Source organism: Camelus dromedarius, chromosome 2 (assembly GCF_036321535.1).
Source record: "Camelus dromedarius isolate mCamDro1 chromosome 2, mCamDro1.pat, whole genome shotgun sequence".
In the NCBI taxonomy this organism is placed as follows: domain Eukaryota; kingdom Metazoa; phylum Chordata; class Mammalia; order Artiodactyla; family Camelidae; genus Camelus; species Camelus dromedarius.
In genome coordinates, this window is record NC_087437.1 from 88133845 (window position 1) to 88150508 (window position 16664).

Genomic DNA, 16664 nt, shown 5'->3' on the forward strand with positions numbered 1-16664 from the left:
GACTAAAGGAACATTTAATGTATTTTATATCAGGATATAAAGGTTCTACAAATAAAAATAAACACAAATAAAATATGTCTTAGTATATCTCTAACATTCCATGATCATTTTATGAAATTAGAAAATGTCAGTGTTTAGTAGTCTTGTGGATATAATAAGTTAATTTGCTTTAAAAAGACGACATAAAATCAGTTGAAACCACACAACCACACAACACTGCCCATTATTACCATGACACCCATGACCAAATAACCCACTGAACAAGGTTACCTTGCCAGTAAGGAGAGCTCGTAATAGCAGGCACCCCGAAATGGAAATTGTTCTTTACCAGTCACCATTGTAATGACCATGTAACCTTACTTTTGAAAGCGAACCCCCCAAACATGGCTTATAATTTTTACTTCAGTCCATGCTCTTACCCACTTGCAAGTTCAAATAAGAGCAAATACAGTGTAATGAAATAAGGTTAATCGTTTTTATAAATAGCTTTTTTTCGCATCAGCTCTTCTCGCCTTTAATAATTCTTTTGCAGCTACCTATATCTTTAGAAAGGAGATAGAGAAAAGATGGAACACTGAAACTTTATTTTTAGCTCTAACTATTATTATATCTCCTTATTCCTTAAATTATTTTTATGTTAAGTGGTTATGTTTCATTTGTTGGAACTGATAGTACAATAATTTTAAATACTTGATATTTTTATATCAAGTGCTTTCTATGAAGTGTGTGTGTACGTGTGTATACATATATACATATAATAAGATTATGTATATATTTTTATATATATTATAAAAACTAGGAATGCAGCATATTTAATATTCTACTAAATTTAACTTTTATTTTCTCACATTTTGAAGGCAGGTGCTGATAGCTTGCTCCTAAGCAAATTGAATGGTGGAAGAAATCCAAATATCTGCTACTCATAAGATAAACAGTCGTCTGGTATGTAGTTGAAAAGGCGTTATAGCTGTAAGTTATATAGCAACACTTGCCTGTTTGTAAAGGGCAACTAAGACAACTCCAGATAAAGAATGGAGGCTGAAGTCTCCATAGAAATTCTAAGCCAGTAGTTCTGGAACTTAGTTTGCCTTAGAGTCACCAGGAGGGCTTGTTAAAACATAGATCACTGGGTCCCACCCTCTGGAGTTTGAGATGCAGTAAGTCCGAGGCAGGGCCCTCAGATCTGCGTTTCTAACAGATCCCACGTGATGCTGATGCTGCTGGCCCAGGGAGCCAGGTTTCTCGGTGGTAATCAGCGTGGTTGTGCCCCAGCTGTCGGTCTGATCCTTTCACTGCTACAGCACCTGTGAGTTCCTCTCTACTGAGAGCAGCGCTGACATTTCTGCTATACAACTTTCTCAGCAACTCTCTTTCTCACATTCTTATTTCCTGAGTTTCTCAAATAACTGATCTTACTCTAGCTTCTGATGTTTCTCCGTTCTTAAACCTGACTTCATGCAGCTCTTGAATCCCCTGCTCTAGACCTGTTAACCCTATTCCCCCACATCGTTCCCACTCTTTCCGTCCTGTTAGATGAGAGTTATCCCGTATCACCATACTTCCTAGCTCAGGGCTGGGTCACGGGCTGTCTCATCTATCTGCACCACCAGGACTATCATGAAAACCCCTAGTATGCACTTCAGTGTCAGTGAACCTCACAGTCTTTGGTTATTGTCCCTGGAGACATCTGTGGGGGTCAATGGTTACAGGTGAAGTGCTTATTCCAAAGCCAACTAGACATCAGAAACATCTTAGGTTAATTAATCTCTACCTTGCTTCCAATCCGCCGACATTCTTTCATCATAAAATCTGCACTATACATTCAATACAAAACCTAAATCTTTTCATAATTGGTTAATTAGTTTGCAAAAGTGTTTATTTAGTATTATGAGAATTGATTCTAAAATGCTGACATCTTCCATAGTATAGGCAAAAAATAACTTTCTACTTTAATTTGCCTAATAAACAGTTTTGGTACAAGAGCCTCTTCAAGAGATAATCCTGAAATTATATTTTGAATAGAGTATTAAACAAGAAAACTGTCTGGAAATAGTTATGCGTGTTTCCATAATACAATTCTGTAGGAAAATGGACCAGCTTAAAATTAGAAGGTGAATTGTTTGATAATTCAACTGATTTCTCTAAGTGTCACACCCTGTAGCATTTAAATTAGGCTCAATTAAATGGTACTTAATGCTAAGGAAGAAAAGAACCAAAATGTATCATATAAATTCTATTGCATTTTACAAGAAATCTTCCGATTATTAAATTTAGAAAGTTAATTAATCTTCTGATAATTGTGTATATAGAAAACAAAATAGGAAAACAAATGTAGGTAATCACAGTTGGGTTTTTCTTTTTGTCTTATTTTCTTTGCCACTTAGAATTTCAATAAACCATCTGCCTTCATAAATTCAGACACACTTCCAATCAGATTCTTTCTAATTCCTTTGTATCTTAAGTTCCCACTGTGAGTCCTCATGGTGCTGAGGACAACCTCTGGGCTACTGGACATAGGTCCGTGTCACACACATTTCTCCCCAAAATGCATTCTGTATTTTGAATGTCTTCACTGGGAAAAACGCCTACTCTTTAAGTAGAGCCTGTTGTCCCATTAATTATATATAGCCTTCCTGACAATAACAAAGAGAGAAAATTTCCCCAGGCTTTATTCAGGATGGTATTTACCGCTGTATTGATGTAGCCACATCATGCATTTTACTTCTCCGCTTACATGGAGTTTTTAAAAATCTAATGTTGATTTATATTCAGGGGGCTGTTTAATCTTGATGTTCAACTATATTGTTCTTATTCAAGTTAAACTGTAAGCTCATAGGGGCATAGCTTAATTTATTTTTTTATTGTAAATAACCTGGGGGGTTATACACAAATAGTTTTAATAATAATACTGTAGAGAGTCAAGAAAGCAAAATTCAATTCTGTCAAGACCTCATGAGAACCTAGAGCTTGGCTGCACCAATTAGAATAGTGTTTATCTTTTCTGTTTACTTCTGCAAGGACTATGCTAGTGCTTCGTATATGTTAACCCATTTAATCCTTACTGCTATCTTATGAGGTAAGTACAGCTATTATTTCCCACTTCATGGATATGAAAATTGAGGTATAGAGGTTTAATGAACGTCTTTGCAATGAAACATCACAAATGATTGTTGGAACAAACCCATTCTTTCAATCACCATTTTACTGTCTGTGAGTAATTTATTACTAACTTTATTCATGTCATGAGATCTATGAAGTACTTCTGTGAAATAAAGATTGTTATAGAGTAAGAAGTATGTTCAAATGGAGGCAAATATCCAATAGATCAAATTGCTTATTTCTTGCTGGGAATGTTTAAGACAGGGACCATGTCTGAATGTGTAAATTGTACAAATGTGTAAAATGTGTAGGGATATGTTCACAGTTTTCAATTTTTTAACTGCCTTTCCAACGCTGAGTCTTTTCTTTTGCTTGTATTATATTTCTTTGCTCCCATTTATTCCTTTAAGAACTATTTATTGAGGGCTATTTATGGGCTAATTAACCTGGTAGGCATAAAAAATACCAACAAACAAATAAACAAGCAATCAAACCTACCCCTATTCAAAACAAAACAGAAAAAAAAGCCCCACACTGTTCTTGTCTTTAAGAAACTAGCATAGTAATGAAATGCCAAATATTTAGTTATCGTACAATAATACAATGCAATAAGGACACTGTAGAGGTATGTATAAAGTGTCCTAGAAATACTGATGAGGGAGTGCTAAGCAGACCGTGTTAAAACAGTGAAAACTTCCCCAAGATTGATGGAAAAGCATGAGTAAAGAGGCATAAAAATGCAGGATGCATTCAGACATGTGAAATAAGTCAACGTGGATACCACAAAGGCATATCAGCACCAAGGCCAGAAGTAAGGGATGAAAGTTAACTGAGGAAGACAATGAAGGGGCTGGCATGTTATGATAAGGACACTGGATTTTATTTCACAGGCAATCAGAATATTTCAAAAATGTTTAAGAAGGTAAGTGAAAGGATAAGATCTGTGTTTTGGCAGAGTAGGGTGTGCAGGCAGAGTGATATGGCCTGAGGAGAGTGGTACCGCCACTCTAGGGAGAAGGCATCAGCCCAAAGATTACAGAGCACTCTTAAGGATGTAGCTGAAATCAGAACCTTAAGAAGTGTTATTCTCCATCAGCCCCCAAAACACAGATTCTATATCTCAGAGAAATAGATAATTAAATTGAATCAGGATCGGATCAGGAATTGAGATACAAACTGGGGTCAAAGGCCAAGAGAAGACAGTGGCGGTGATGCTGGATCAATGCTAGTTTCAGAAAAACCAGGCCAGAGAGGGCAATTCTATGAGGAAACAGGCCAGGGTTTAGTAATTCGAGGTCTTGATGAGTTTAAGGAGCAGGTGTAATGTAGGCACAGGTGACGTGCAGAGATGAAAAAAGGAGAGATTGCAGTTACTTTCAAAGCCTGGGATTGCAGAGTTTCACATTTAAGAAGTGATTCCAGGGCTGGGGTATGGAAATGTTAAGAAATGCTCTAACTCTTTCAGACCAGTGAAGACCTGCTTACCAGAGCCTGTGGCTTTGTGGCTACAAAGGCTTTACAGCACTTCTAATGCCAACAAGACATTGCTCAATTCTCTGTGTATGTGTATACATTTTCTTTTCTATATTTCTTTATCACTGCCCACTGGATTTGATCTCTAAGTTTTTGAATTCTGGTTCTTGATATACTCTGCTCAGATTTGTCAACTCTGTCAACTCAACTTTCTTTTTGGCATTGAATGCCCACCCCTTCCCACCATGTCTTGCTCCAACTCTGCCCATATCCCATTTAGGTGATGTACCTGTGATTCACAGATGTCTCGCCTAGTCTCATTCTCAGCCTGTAGGTTACCTTTTCCTTAGTTTGTCTGCTGGATCCAAAAATTCTTGTTTCTCTCATACTCAAAAATACATTCACCTTCTCAACTGGCCCGTCAAAACTCCTCCAATCATGGTGCCAGTCTTTAAGTCCAAAATCTCATGTTCTGTAGAAGGTCAAGAAACAGATGAGGCTCCTCGAGGCTGCAGTGCCTCTTGATTCAGAGACCTGTGAACTAAAAAGACAAGCTCTCTGTATCTAATGGTGAATAACTAATAGTGAGTCAGGACAGGAGAATTGCAATAGACATCCTCTTTCAAAAAGATGAGGAAACAGGAAGTGCATAGTGGCCACTGATCTGAAATCCACCCGGACACATGTCAGAGTGCTCTGCTCTGAGGATTAGAAATGCACCTTCATTTGAACCACTTCTGCTCCCTAGTTTGGTTTCCATATCCACTCTACTCTGTGGTTCTTGAATCCCCTCTCTGGGCTCTTGACTCTGCTCTCAGAGAGGTCTCTTCTTTTCAATGAGAAATGGTCTGGATTTACAGCTAAGTAAACTTTCCAGCCTGCTTTCTGCCTATAGAGAATTCTACCATTTGGATCTGTCTCTTTACCCTTGGGCCCAAATTACAAGAATTCTCTTAAAAACATTATATTTCCCTGGGAATCTAATTGGAAGTCACTATATGCCCAAAGATGCCACATGAATAATTTTTCAAGACAGACTTCCACTTTGCACAGAATGTTGGGGCTGAGGGATGGCACTCTTAAGATAAGCCATTTTGTCTAGCTGGGCACTTGCTTAAACCTTTCTGAAGTCTTAGTAAAAGGATTTTATAGCCATACCCTTGATCTATTCTTTACCCTGAGGCCATTTTTACTTTGAGAATCTTTTGCTACGGGGACAGATCAGTGATGTGAAATAGCTTTGTCTTCCTATCTACAATTCCTGGTTCTTATATATTTCTTCTAAATTTTGCTTGCAAATTTTAATTCCTCTCTTTCTGTTCTTTATTATTATACACACCTAAAAATCTGTCAGCTGGCACTTTAAACATTCTGCCTTTAAATCCTCTTGGCCAGATCCACAAGTTCATCAGACACATTTTCTCTTTCGAGTTATTAGAGACCACACTTTTACAAATTGTTTTGCTGCTATTAAATGTGGGTTGCCCTCTTTCTAGTCTCTAAATTGGTTTCATCCCTTCCTTTCCAGCTTCCACTAAAAATGAGCTCACTAATAGTCTCCTCACTCTTTTTCAGCCTCTGCGTGCCACCTGGTCCCAAAGCCAATGTCATGCGTATTGATCCTGAGTTGACAAGAACAGACTGTCCTGCTGGATTGTTTGCTGTCAATATGGCATCACTATGAGCTCCCAATTCCTGCCATGTAAAGGGGAAGCTCGGAACTACATTTCCCAGAATCCCTTTCTCTAAAGAGTCTGGCTTCAGAGTTTGGTAACAGGAGGAATTTCCAGGAGGTCTGAGAGGCAGAAGAGGGGAGCTGATGACTCTGAAGGTGGCCGCAGCCAGGTGAATGCTCAGACATTGACAGCAGCTTCTGTGTGCGCTTGGAAATAGTTGTTGGGAATTTTCTCAGCTATTTTTGAGAATTACAACAGTTTCCAAGCAAGCCTTTGAGAACCACCTACTTTGGGGCTTCAGGCTAAGGTATTTCACTGTCTGCATCTTTAATTTTAGGCAGCAACTGGACTGGATTAAATTTTGACTTTCCTGACCTTTCCCTTAGTTTTTCCAACATCAATGTCAACTCCAGCATCTTCATTAAATCCCTTTATTCCAGGAATATTTTGAATGACGCTGTTTCCCTAAGCAGTCCCAGACTTATCCAGGCAGATTCTTTGCTGAGTGGTTATTGGAAATTAATAACCAAAGCAGCTTTAACCAAATCTTGAAAATAATAAGCAATATTTGCATTAAAACCATTAATGAAAGCAACTTTAAACATTAAAGCATTAGCGGGGGAGAGTAATAGCTCAGTGGTAGAGTGCATACTTAGCATGCACTAGGTCCTGGTTCAAACCCCAGTAACTCCATTAAAAATAAATAAATAAACCTAATTTCCTCCCCTCCCCCAAAAAAACCATTAAAGCATTCACCAACTTTAACCAAATCTTAAAAATATTTAGAAAGAAGAGAGGAATTCTGATATTAAATTAAATTTACATATTCACACATTTCATTGCTCAAATGACTTTGGTTATTATTTTCAAGAGACACCTCCATGTTAGTCGGCTACAACTGGGAAACTAATTAAATTGCAGCAATGAAAATCATAGGGAAAACTGCTTGACGTTCAATGGGCGCGGTAAAACTAGCCGCAGAAGCCCCTGCTATAGGAGAGGAAGCCCAGCCACGTGCACAAACTCAGTATGCTGTACTTCTTCCTTTGTTTGTTGCTGAAACTTAGGAAGGACTCTGAGTGCATGTGGGGGCGATGGGGAGGGGGGTGGATATGGAAGGATGGGGCTGTGACAGCAGTAAGAACTCATGTTTATTCCTGAGATTGGGGCTTCAGTTTACTAAGAGTCTATCAAGGTCGTGCTCTGGCCTCAGCTCTTCCCGCTGCTGGACAATGTCTTTTCATTCAGTAGAGCAGCCGCGACCCTGCGAGGAAGGTGAACAGCCTCTGGCCACAGTTCTTGGGTGGAGCTCCCCGCTGAAGCAATGGCAATGATAATGGCAATGGGAAAAAACAGGGGGCTAGAACATGTACCCTCCTCATGCTCTATCCACAATGGAGACTTAGAGAAGATTCTTTCAGATATACAACATGAATCTGGACAGAGCAGTTCAATAGGCACTTCTCACTGTGACAGCCCTTCCCCTACAAGATGGGCAGATCATGTTTGATGTGGAAATGAACACCAGCAGGGATCACAGCATTCAGTCAGAAGTTGAAGAAGAGAGAGCAGTGTTGGCTTTGAAGAAAAGTGTAGACTGGGTGTCCGAAGGGTCCAGGTGACCTGAAAACACCGCACCTAAGGGGTTCCACTTCCAGCACCCTAAAGGTTCTGTCTCTTTAAGCATGAGGAAGAGTGGAGCCATGAAGAAAGTGGGTATTTTCCCCACAGAATTTCTTAAGGTGTTCATTCCATCTCTCTTCCTCACTCACGTTTTGGCTCTGGGGCTAGGCATCTACACTAGAAACCGACCGAGCACACCTTCTCCCAGCACCTACTGAGGGAAAGAAGAGCGCTGGGAAAGCATGTGGCCTGTGAAGTGGTGTATTGTCACGGTAGTTGGTTTGAAGTTGAGACCACTGTAAGCATGATCCAACCTACACCCTGTTTTTTCATATCCAAGTTACAGTAACTCTCAAATCCAGTATTCAAACTCTTTTGAGGCATTTTACTCTCTTCACTCCCTTTGTGGCCTATAAAACACTTCAGAATTTCCTAACACAGTTTACTGTTGTTTAGAAACTTGCAAAGGCTTCTTTTCCACAAATGCTACCAGCAGATTTTAATTTTGTCAACAATGCTGTTGTCTCCTTTTGGTTCCACCAGAGTTAGACTTGCATCACTCATGGGATAAATTTAACTCTTGCAAGATAACTCCCATCTCTCTTAAAACGAGATCAGGTTAGCAAATGAAATAAAAGCTTTGTTGTTTTGTGTTTCAAGACAAAGGCAAGCTTCCCTAAGCTTGAATTTATAGTTATTTAAAAAAAGAAAACTGAATGAAAAAAAAAGAAAACAAGACACAAGAAAAAAATTTATCCTGGCCAAGAGTCTAACAAGTATTGTGAATAAAACCCACAAGTGCTAGAGTTGAACAGAACTTCATTTAAAGCCTGCCTCTCCCATTTACTAGTGCAAGCTCCGGAAAGTCATTTCAGCTTTCAAAGACTCAGCTTCATTATCTACAAAGTGAAGATAATGAAAATGAAACCTCATAAATTATTGTTGAAGATTAAATATAAATCCCTTAGGTGCCTGCCCCTAATAAACTCAGTATTTACATTTGTCAACCGGAGTATGGGGCTAGCAACATCTACCTTTAAGAGTACAGTCAGATTTAGAGAAATCACAAAATGGTCTAACCCTGTAAAAAGTATTATTTTTATTTTTACCTCAGTCTTTATTTTATAGTATCTGCAGTACTGTCATTGTCTAATGCCACATTTCTAATTCCACTGAAGGACAGTGATGTGGGAGGAAATGACGTGTAATCAGCATGAATGAGGAATGATGTACTCTCTCAGTATTTCAGTTAAAATGGAAAACAGATAGTATGTTAGCAAGCTGGAGATGAAAATTTTGAAAGAACATGTTTATGATCTCTCTCTTGCCTAACATTCCCTCTCCCTGAGTAAGGCAAATAGTTCAGTCTATAGTGACACTGGGTATAATAATGTCTTGTATAAGTGGTTATCACCAGAAACTAGATAAAGGGTCTGGAAATTCTGTACCTTTACTTGAAAGTTACTGGAAAGCTGAGTTTCAGCTATATGCTAGATGTAAAGAAAATTTAAAAAAATTATTTCTCAAGTTAGTTAATTATTTATAATCTGGTAAATATCTCAACCTAGATACTTAATTCTTTTTCTTAATCTGGAATAAAATACTGAATTAGACAAAGTCTACCTCAAAATTTGGAGCAACAATAGCTGTTTATCTAAACATGAATAAAAATTTATGTCATGGTAAATTATTTGGAAAAAAATCATGAGCTTAGGTGGTGTTAAAACTCAGTGAAAATTATTGTAAGGTTAAAAGAGATCTAATATTTGTGATGAGATATTTGATTTAACAACTTCCATTTCTGTTAATGCATAATAACTAGTTAACCAAGCTAAGCTGGCAAGGTTTAAGCAATTTCAAGCATAACAATCTTTTTTTCTCTCTCTTTACATTTTTTTTTTTTACCAGCAATAGAAAGGCGTTAGACTGCTACTTTTATTTTATGCAAGTATAACTAATGGAACTAACTGCATTTCACTTGATCATGATATATGTGCTTCCATTTTATTCTATTTTTCTTTTGTGAATATACAAAATTAGAATTATTTTTCTTCCTCTTTTTTCACCTTTAGTCTGCATTCTCTCTTTTGGGCCCCTTTACTTAAGCTTTATAAAGTTCATCTTTGCATCTGGTTGGTTTAGTAAGTACCAGCTGATGAACTGAATATCATAAATAAAGCAAGTGATTCATACTGACATTTATTGGGCACCATTGGCTTGGTTGGGCTCGTATACAAAGCAGAAGTCTAGTAACATAGTGTGAGTGCTTAACTGCTGTCAGTTGAAATCGGGTAGTTGATTTGTCATCTTCAATTAATCATATTATAGAATGTTCAGCACTGAAACACAAGGCAGATGTTATGTAGCCATGATTTGGAGCTCTGCTCAAATGCAATCTGGTCTTCCAGTCTGCTGGTTAATCAAGGCTATCAACTGAAATATGAAAAATAAAAAACCCTTAACTTATAAACTTGGATTAAGACAGGCGGTGATTGAGACATATTTATTCTTAATACACACTGGTTTTATATGAAGTACGAAGGTGTCACGATTTTAAATAAGATGAGTATCTTTCCATTTTTATTTTATTTAGTTGGATTTACTTAATGCTGCAGAGTATCTTGTTTGCCTCTCTTTTACACAGTAAATTATCCTAGAATGCCAAGATACAAATTGAAGCATAGAGTAAGGTTAAGATAGTAACATCCCAAATCATCTCCAAGATAATTATGAGAAATCTGTCTATCTTTGACAAGAAAGGAGAACTACTCATGTAATTTGACTTAACATTTTTTTCCAGCTGAGAATATTGAAGTGCTACTTCCAAATGGTTTCTCTTCTCCAAGGTTTTTAAGCTAGGTTTTTATAACTTAAAAAACAAGTTCTCATTCACTAACTTCAATTACTTCTACCCCCTTCCCCCTTTTTTTTTTTTTATTTCAGTGACTACTGTACTAGTGGCTATTATTATCTCTTGAATGTATTTTAATACATGTACTTGGAACTGATACTAGTAAAGTCATGTATTTGAGAGAAAATTATAAAAAACTATAAAGAGTGTGTTGGGTATTTCAGAAATGACAGTTAAATGATGATGATTTATATAGTGCCTATTGTGATTTAGCACGGAACAAATCTGAACTCTTATCTGAAGGGAATGACAAAATATCAGAGAACACAATGGCTGAAACTCCTGATTTGTTTCCTAAGTTCTGAGCATCAATCAATAAACATTTTTTAAGCAATGCAGTGTGTGTTAGGTTCTGTGTGTGATACAAATGCATAAAGGATGCAACTCATGCCATCAAGGAGTATATTGTCTATCAGTAGTTGGGGAAAAGAGACCTACACCTATTCAGCAAATTTTTATTTAGTTTCAGCATTGTGGTTGGCACTCTGGATATAAAAATTAATGTATCACAAAACATTTCGCGAAGAGCTCACTACCAGGTTATATGAATACTGTGCTATGATGAGATAAGTATGTTATAATAGTCACTAAAAAAAAATTTCCAAACCTTTTCTTTCTTATGATAGTAGGGATGTTAACAGCCATATGTGTTGGATATTCAATATTAAAAATATTGAAATGTTTCTCTATCAGTCAGTAAATAAAATATTAAAAACTATAAGCAGTAAATATAATAATATACATTCTAAAATAATCTCATTAGTTCAGGTTGATCAAGAAAACTATTGAAAAATTTACCTCCTTTACTGAGAATTGAGAATAGAGATATTAAATATGGAAAAGCTCAGGCAGAATTTTGAACATAATTGGTATCAGTTCAGCAGAAGTTGAGGGAGGATTCGGCATGATGAACAATATTGTTACTCTTAAGAAATCTTTACTTCTTGAAACTATGAGTTCTGTAAAGATGTTGCCCATTGGTGCCATCGAGGTGGGAAACAGGGCCTGGGTGTGGTTTCTGCATGGCAGCTGGTTTCCTAGCCTGGACGCTGAGGAGACAGGAGGCAGCAGGGGCAGGAAGAATCGCAGCTCTAGAGCTGCCCTGCCTGCTGAGGTGGCGCTGCCATCACCGAGACCTGCCTCTGGGTCCAGGTCATGTGGGAATCTGATATCCGGGCTCATCTCTGGCCATGATGCCCAGGCAGGATGCCTAGCAGTACTGATTATTTCCCCCTACCCATACTACATCTTTGTGATTAGTCCTTTTGTAGATAAATTCTTTCTGAATTATCCTAATTTGAATTGCCATATATTTCCTTTTGGGAACCTGCCTGATAATAAAACTCATAACTCCCTGGCAGTCACTGTAGGTAACAATGATTAATTTGGTACTGGACATGTATCCAAAGAAAAAGTGAAACCAAAAACAAGGGAGTTTCTAGAAAGGGGACTTTTTTTTTAATTTTATTTTTTCCACTCGGCATATGTGAGTATTTAAGCTTGGATCTCTTAATATGCCTCTGCCACAACATGAAGCCTGAGAATGAAGCCAGTACTTATAACCTGAAGTGTACTATGTGATGCATGCCTTAGTAAATGTCTGAAAAAGAAGCCATGATTATTTATAAGAGGGTTGAAGCAGTTCTGCCTGGGACTTATGAATATATGGGCTTTTTTGTACACAGAATATCTCTGGAAGGATACACAAGGAACTGGTAACTGTGGTCCAGGTGTTAGGTAGTTAGATTAGTGGGAGCACCAGGCAGATAAGGTGCAGGAAAGGGAGCAAAGTCTGGAAGATGGAGGATGCCTGCTTCCAGCATAAAGGGGCTTTACTTCCTCTAAATGAGTGCCAGCAAGAAACCGGTTAGAACCCGACAGCCGCAACTGCACAGTAGCGACAAGGACCTAACTGGACATAACCCAATGCTCACTGTAATATCGTAATATAATTAGCACTGTGGTTTAGCCACCCCCCCAATATGCATAATGGGTAAGGACGTGTGCAAAGGGGACAAACATGACTAGGCATTCCAGGGGCAAGAGCCATCAATCAATCAAGAGACCACCTGTAAGCGAGGGTACAAGAGAACAGGCAAAGACCGCTGCTATCCGCCCTTCGATCAGCCCGCCTCCCGTTCCTGGAGGTGTACTTGCCCTTTGCTAGTAAATCCTTTAAAATCTTTCACTACACAAAACTCCATCTCCTGTCTGAATTCTTATCTTTTGGGTAAGACAAGAACTGGGGTCTTTTCCCTTCCCCTTTTCAGGTAACAGAGGGACTAGAAATGTGTTTAGGGAAAAAGAGTTTGGAAAGAGACTACAATCTTACACTCATTATACATTTGTTACTTATTTTTTTAAAGGAATAATATAAAAACTAGCCAAACAAACACATTTTTTGAGCACATCAGTTTGTTTCAAACACTTTCCTAAGCACTGTCTACATGGTGTTATGTGGGACCAGGAGGAAGGAGATGAGTGAAGGGAGTAACTTTGAAGCTAGTGAACGTGTGAGCTTGTATATATTGGGAAGGCGGTGAAAATGACAGGAACTTGGAGGTTTTCATGTGTCATACACTCGGCTTTTGCTTTGAATAGGAGACTGTGTCATCTGTTGAGGGGGAAGAGGCAGGGATCATGAAATGTAAGATGATCATTTGGCACGGTTGCTATAGAGAGTAGGAAGAGAGGTGATCAAAGGCAGATAAAAGAATTTCTGTGTATTGGTTAAAGCTGCACAGGCATCAATCTTTACTTTAGGAATGCTCAGCAGCCCTGGTATAAGAGTGGAAAAGGAATATTGTTGGATTATGTATCTTGCCGTGGGAAAAACACAAGGTAGCAAGGATGTTGAGGGTATTAGTATAAAAACAGCTAAATTTAAGTGGTAATAAAGACACCCATTGGGAAATTAGTTTAGATTACAAATGGAGGAGTTAGTATCTTGAAAGAAGGGGTGAATTTGATTAGTTAAGAGAAGGTGAGACTTTCACGGCAGTGCTCTTATCTGGTCCCACTGGTCATGAAAGTTCTCACTTAGCCCATGATTTTCTGCTGCTCAGCACACAGTCTCAGAAGGTAGCCTTCCTGAGTAGAACTCTTTGAGAAGGGCTCCAGCCAGCTCTTCCCTGAGTGGCCCTCACTCAGGGAACCGTCAGAATACACCTGGGACATTCCCACCTGGGGCTTTTCCTCTAGCTCAGTGATTGTCTAGTGCAGTTCCTGGTCCAGTAGCATCAGCATTAGCTGGGTACTTTTTGAAATGCAAATTCTTGTTCCTACTCAGACAGTGAATCAGAAACTTTGGCAGTGGAGCCCAGTGATCTGTGCGATCTGTGCATTAACCCTCTAGAAGACTCTGATGCAGGCTCAAGCTAGCACTAGCTACTTTAGTCTGAAATATCCTTACCTGAGAGAACCACTTCGTTAATTAACTCCATCACTTCCTTCAAGTCTTTGCTCAAATTCCTTCCACTCTAATTAATATTTCAACCCCTCTTTATCTCTCTTCCTCTTTACGAAACCCCTTTTCTCATCTTCCTAATCAGCTTTATCTTTTTTCTTTAGCACTTATAATTTCCTATATTATATACTTGTTTATGATAAAGTTTTTGTCTATCTCTACCCACTAGGATGTAAGTGATTTGAATGTGAGGATCTTAGTTCATTGATATATTCCAAATACCCAGAACAGTGCCTGATATCTAGTAAGAGAGCAATAAATATTTGTCAAATGAGTTATTTAACCACTGTCTCAAGAAAGAGCCATTCCCAAAGGAGCTAGCTTTGTTGGGTTTGTGGCAAAGTAGTTTGTGAATAATCTCTCACCCTTAGGCTTTTCCTGGTGTGGGTCCCCACCAGTCCCCAGCAGACCCCAGGAGTCATAAATCATGTGCTTTGAGCAGTCTTTTTGAAGCCCCTCTCTCTTAGTTGGAGGTGAGAGGGGAAGCACTAACCACCCTCACTCACCTCCAGATACACTGATCCTAGGAAAAGGGGTAAACTCAGAAATCTATAACTTTCTCCAAGGATCATCTTCACCCTCTTTTCCAATTCCTACCCTCTTCAATCAATACTGTCATAATATGAAGGTAATGAAGGCCAAAGAGATACAAAATTTGGTTTCCCTTGCTTTTTTTTCAGTCCTGAATAGGGCATGCTTCAGTACAGCATCTTGTATTGGGATATGGGGGAGTTGGTACTTCTTTTCTTGGGGTGTCAGCCAAAATCAGAGTGTTTAATTTTTACTACATGTCACATGGTCTCCTGGCTTGGCTTTTATAGTCCATTCTTCAAATTGTAGGCAAATGAGCCTTTGAAACCATGACTAGATGATTTTATTCTGCTCTTCAGAATTCTTCCATGACTTTCATTGTACTTAGAATATGGTCTAGATCCTTAGCCATGCCCTTCAAGGCCCTACATGAATTGGTCCTTGCCCGCCTTTCAGTCTTCTTTGGTATCGCTCTCCCATATACTCACTATTCTCACAGCCACACAGGCCTTGTTAGTTTTGCTATTTGATAAAATCAAACTCCCTCCTAAATTAGAGCCTTTGGACTTGCTGTTCCTTCTGGAAGATTCTCTCCTAGAGAACTGGCTCTCTTCCTCATTTAAGTTGCAGACACTATCATATTAATTTTCTTCATGGTATTTGTCACTGAAATTCTTATATTTTTTACTTGTGTACAATCTGCTTTCCCCACTAGATTTAAGATTCATGAAAACAAGGATCTAGATTTTTTGGTTCAATACTGTAACTTCAGTCCCTGGAACAATATCTAATATGTAAGCTTTTAATAAAAACTTTGACAGACATTTTATTTCATGTCTCCTAGGTGCCAGCCTGTATGTTGGTAGCACGATTTTGATTTTAAAAAACGTATTCCCTGCCCTTAAGAAACTTCCAGTTAGAGTATGAAAAAGACAAGAAAAAGAGCCAAATTTTCATGATGTTGTATGACAAGTGTTACATAAGAGCAAGGTATAAGGGAAGCAGAGAACTAACCCAGTGTGGCAGAAGGGGTCTGGGCAACCAGAGGGTGCAAGGGAGGATTTTAGAATGCAGAGACTGTTTCCTGACTTCTAAAGTAAAGCTGAATGATGACAAAAGCTTGGGGCAGAGGGCAGGAGGTGGTTGGGTAATGAAGGATGACCTTTTCTCTCATTTCTGGTGTCTCCACACTGTCTGAAGGGCTTGGTGTTGATATGGGAGCTCACTCAGACTTGTCTTCCAGACTCTGTTTTAGAAAGGCTGTTATACCCTGGATGTGTAGAAATGGGGATGTATGCAAAGTAAGCAGTGAGAGAAGTGGACAAAGTTTACTTGTATCATGTGATGGTGTTCTACTGTGATAGGATGCCTATAACACCACTCAGGAAACAAAATGTATCTAAAATTTCTATTTATTTACCAGACACTTGTTTTCAGCACACTTGATTATTGAAGTATTGATCTTTTTGCTCAAAATAAGGTTTAAAAACCATAAACATGAGTACTATAAACAAAAGAGTTAAATGTCATTTAACCCATTTAAATTTTATTACTAGTAGGATAAACTTAGGTTAATATTTTCATTGCCTATACTATTAATAGGAATTTTCAAAGCCAATGAATCATGTAAATAATTCTGGAAGCAAACTTCACTTGTAGGTTCAGCAAACAAAATAATTAATTAAGAGTATATGAGTTGAGGGTGGGTATAGGTCAGTGGTAGAGTGCATGCTTAGCACGCATAAGGTCCTGGGTTCAACCCCTAGTACCGCCATTAAAGAAAGGATGAGGAAAAAAATCATATGTAAAAATTTAAAAAAAAAGAGTAAATGAGTTAATGGAAAGATTTTCTAAGTGCTGTCAAAACAGAGTCATCATTTTAAAA

The 16664-nt window shown here is 38.3% G+C and overlaps 1 long non-coding RNA gene and 1 pseudogene across 1 annotated transcript in view; one reads left to right on the plus strand and one right to left on the minus strand.

The window, feature by feature from the left end:
- Positions 1-4868: 4868 nt before the first annotated feature.
- The window catches only part of LOC135318960 (uncharacterized), a 115554-nt gene continuing 103758 nt past the window's right edge, over positions 4869-16664 (minus strand). Inside the window, exon 4 of the long non-coding RNA XR_010377434.1 lies at positions 4869-5113. This is a non-coding gene — a long non-coding RNA (uncharacterized LOC135318960). The remainder of the gene's footprint in view (positions 5114-16664) is intronic.
- LOC105087806 (BCL2/adenovirus E1B 19 kDa protein-interacting protein 3-like) lies at positions 7360-8089 on the plus strand (annotated as a pseudogene).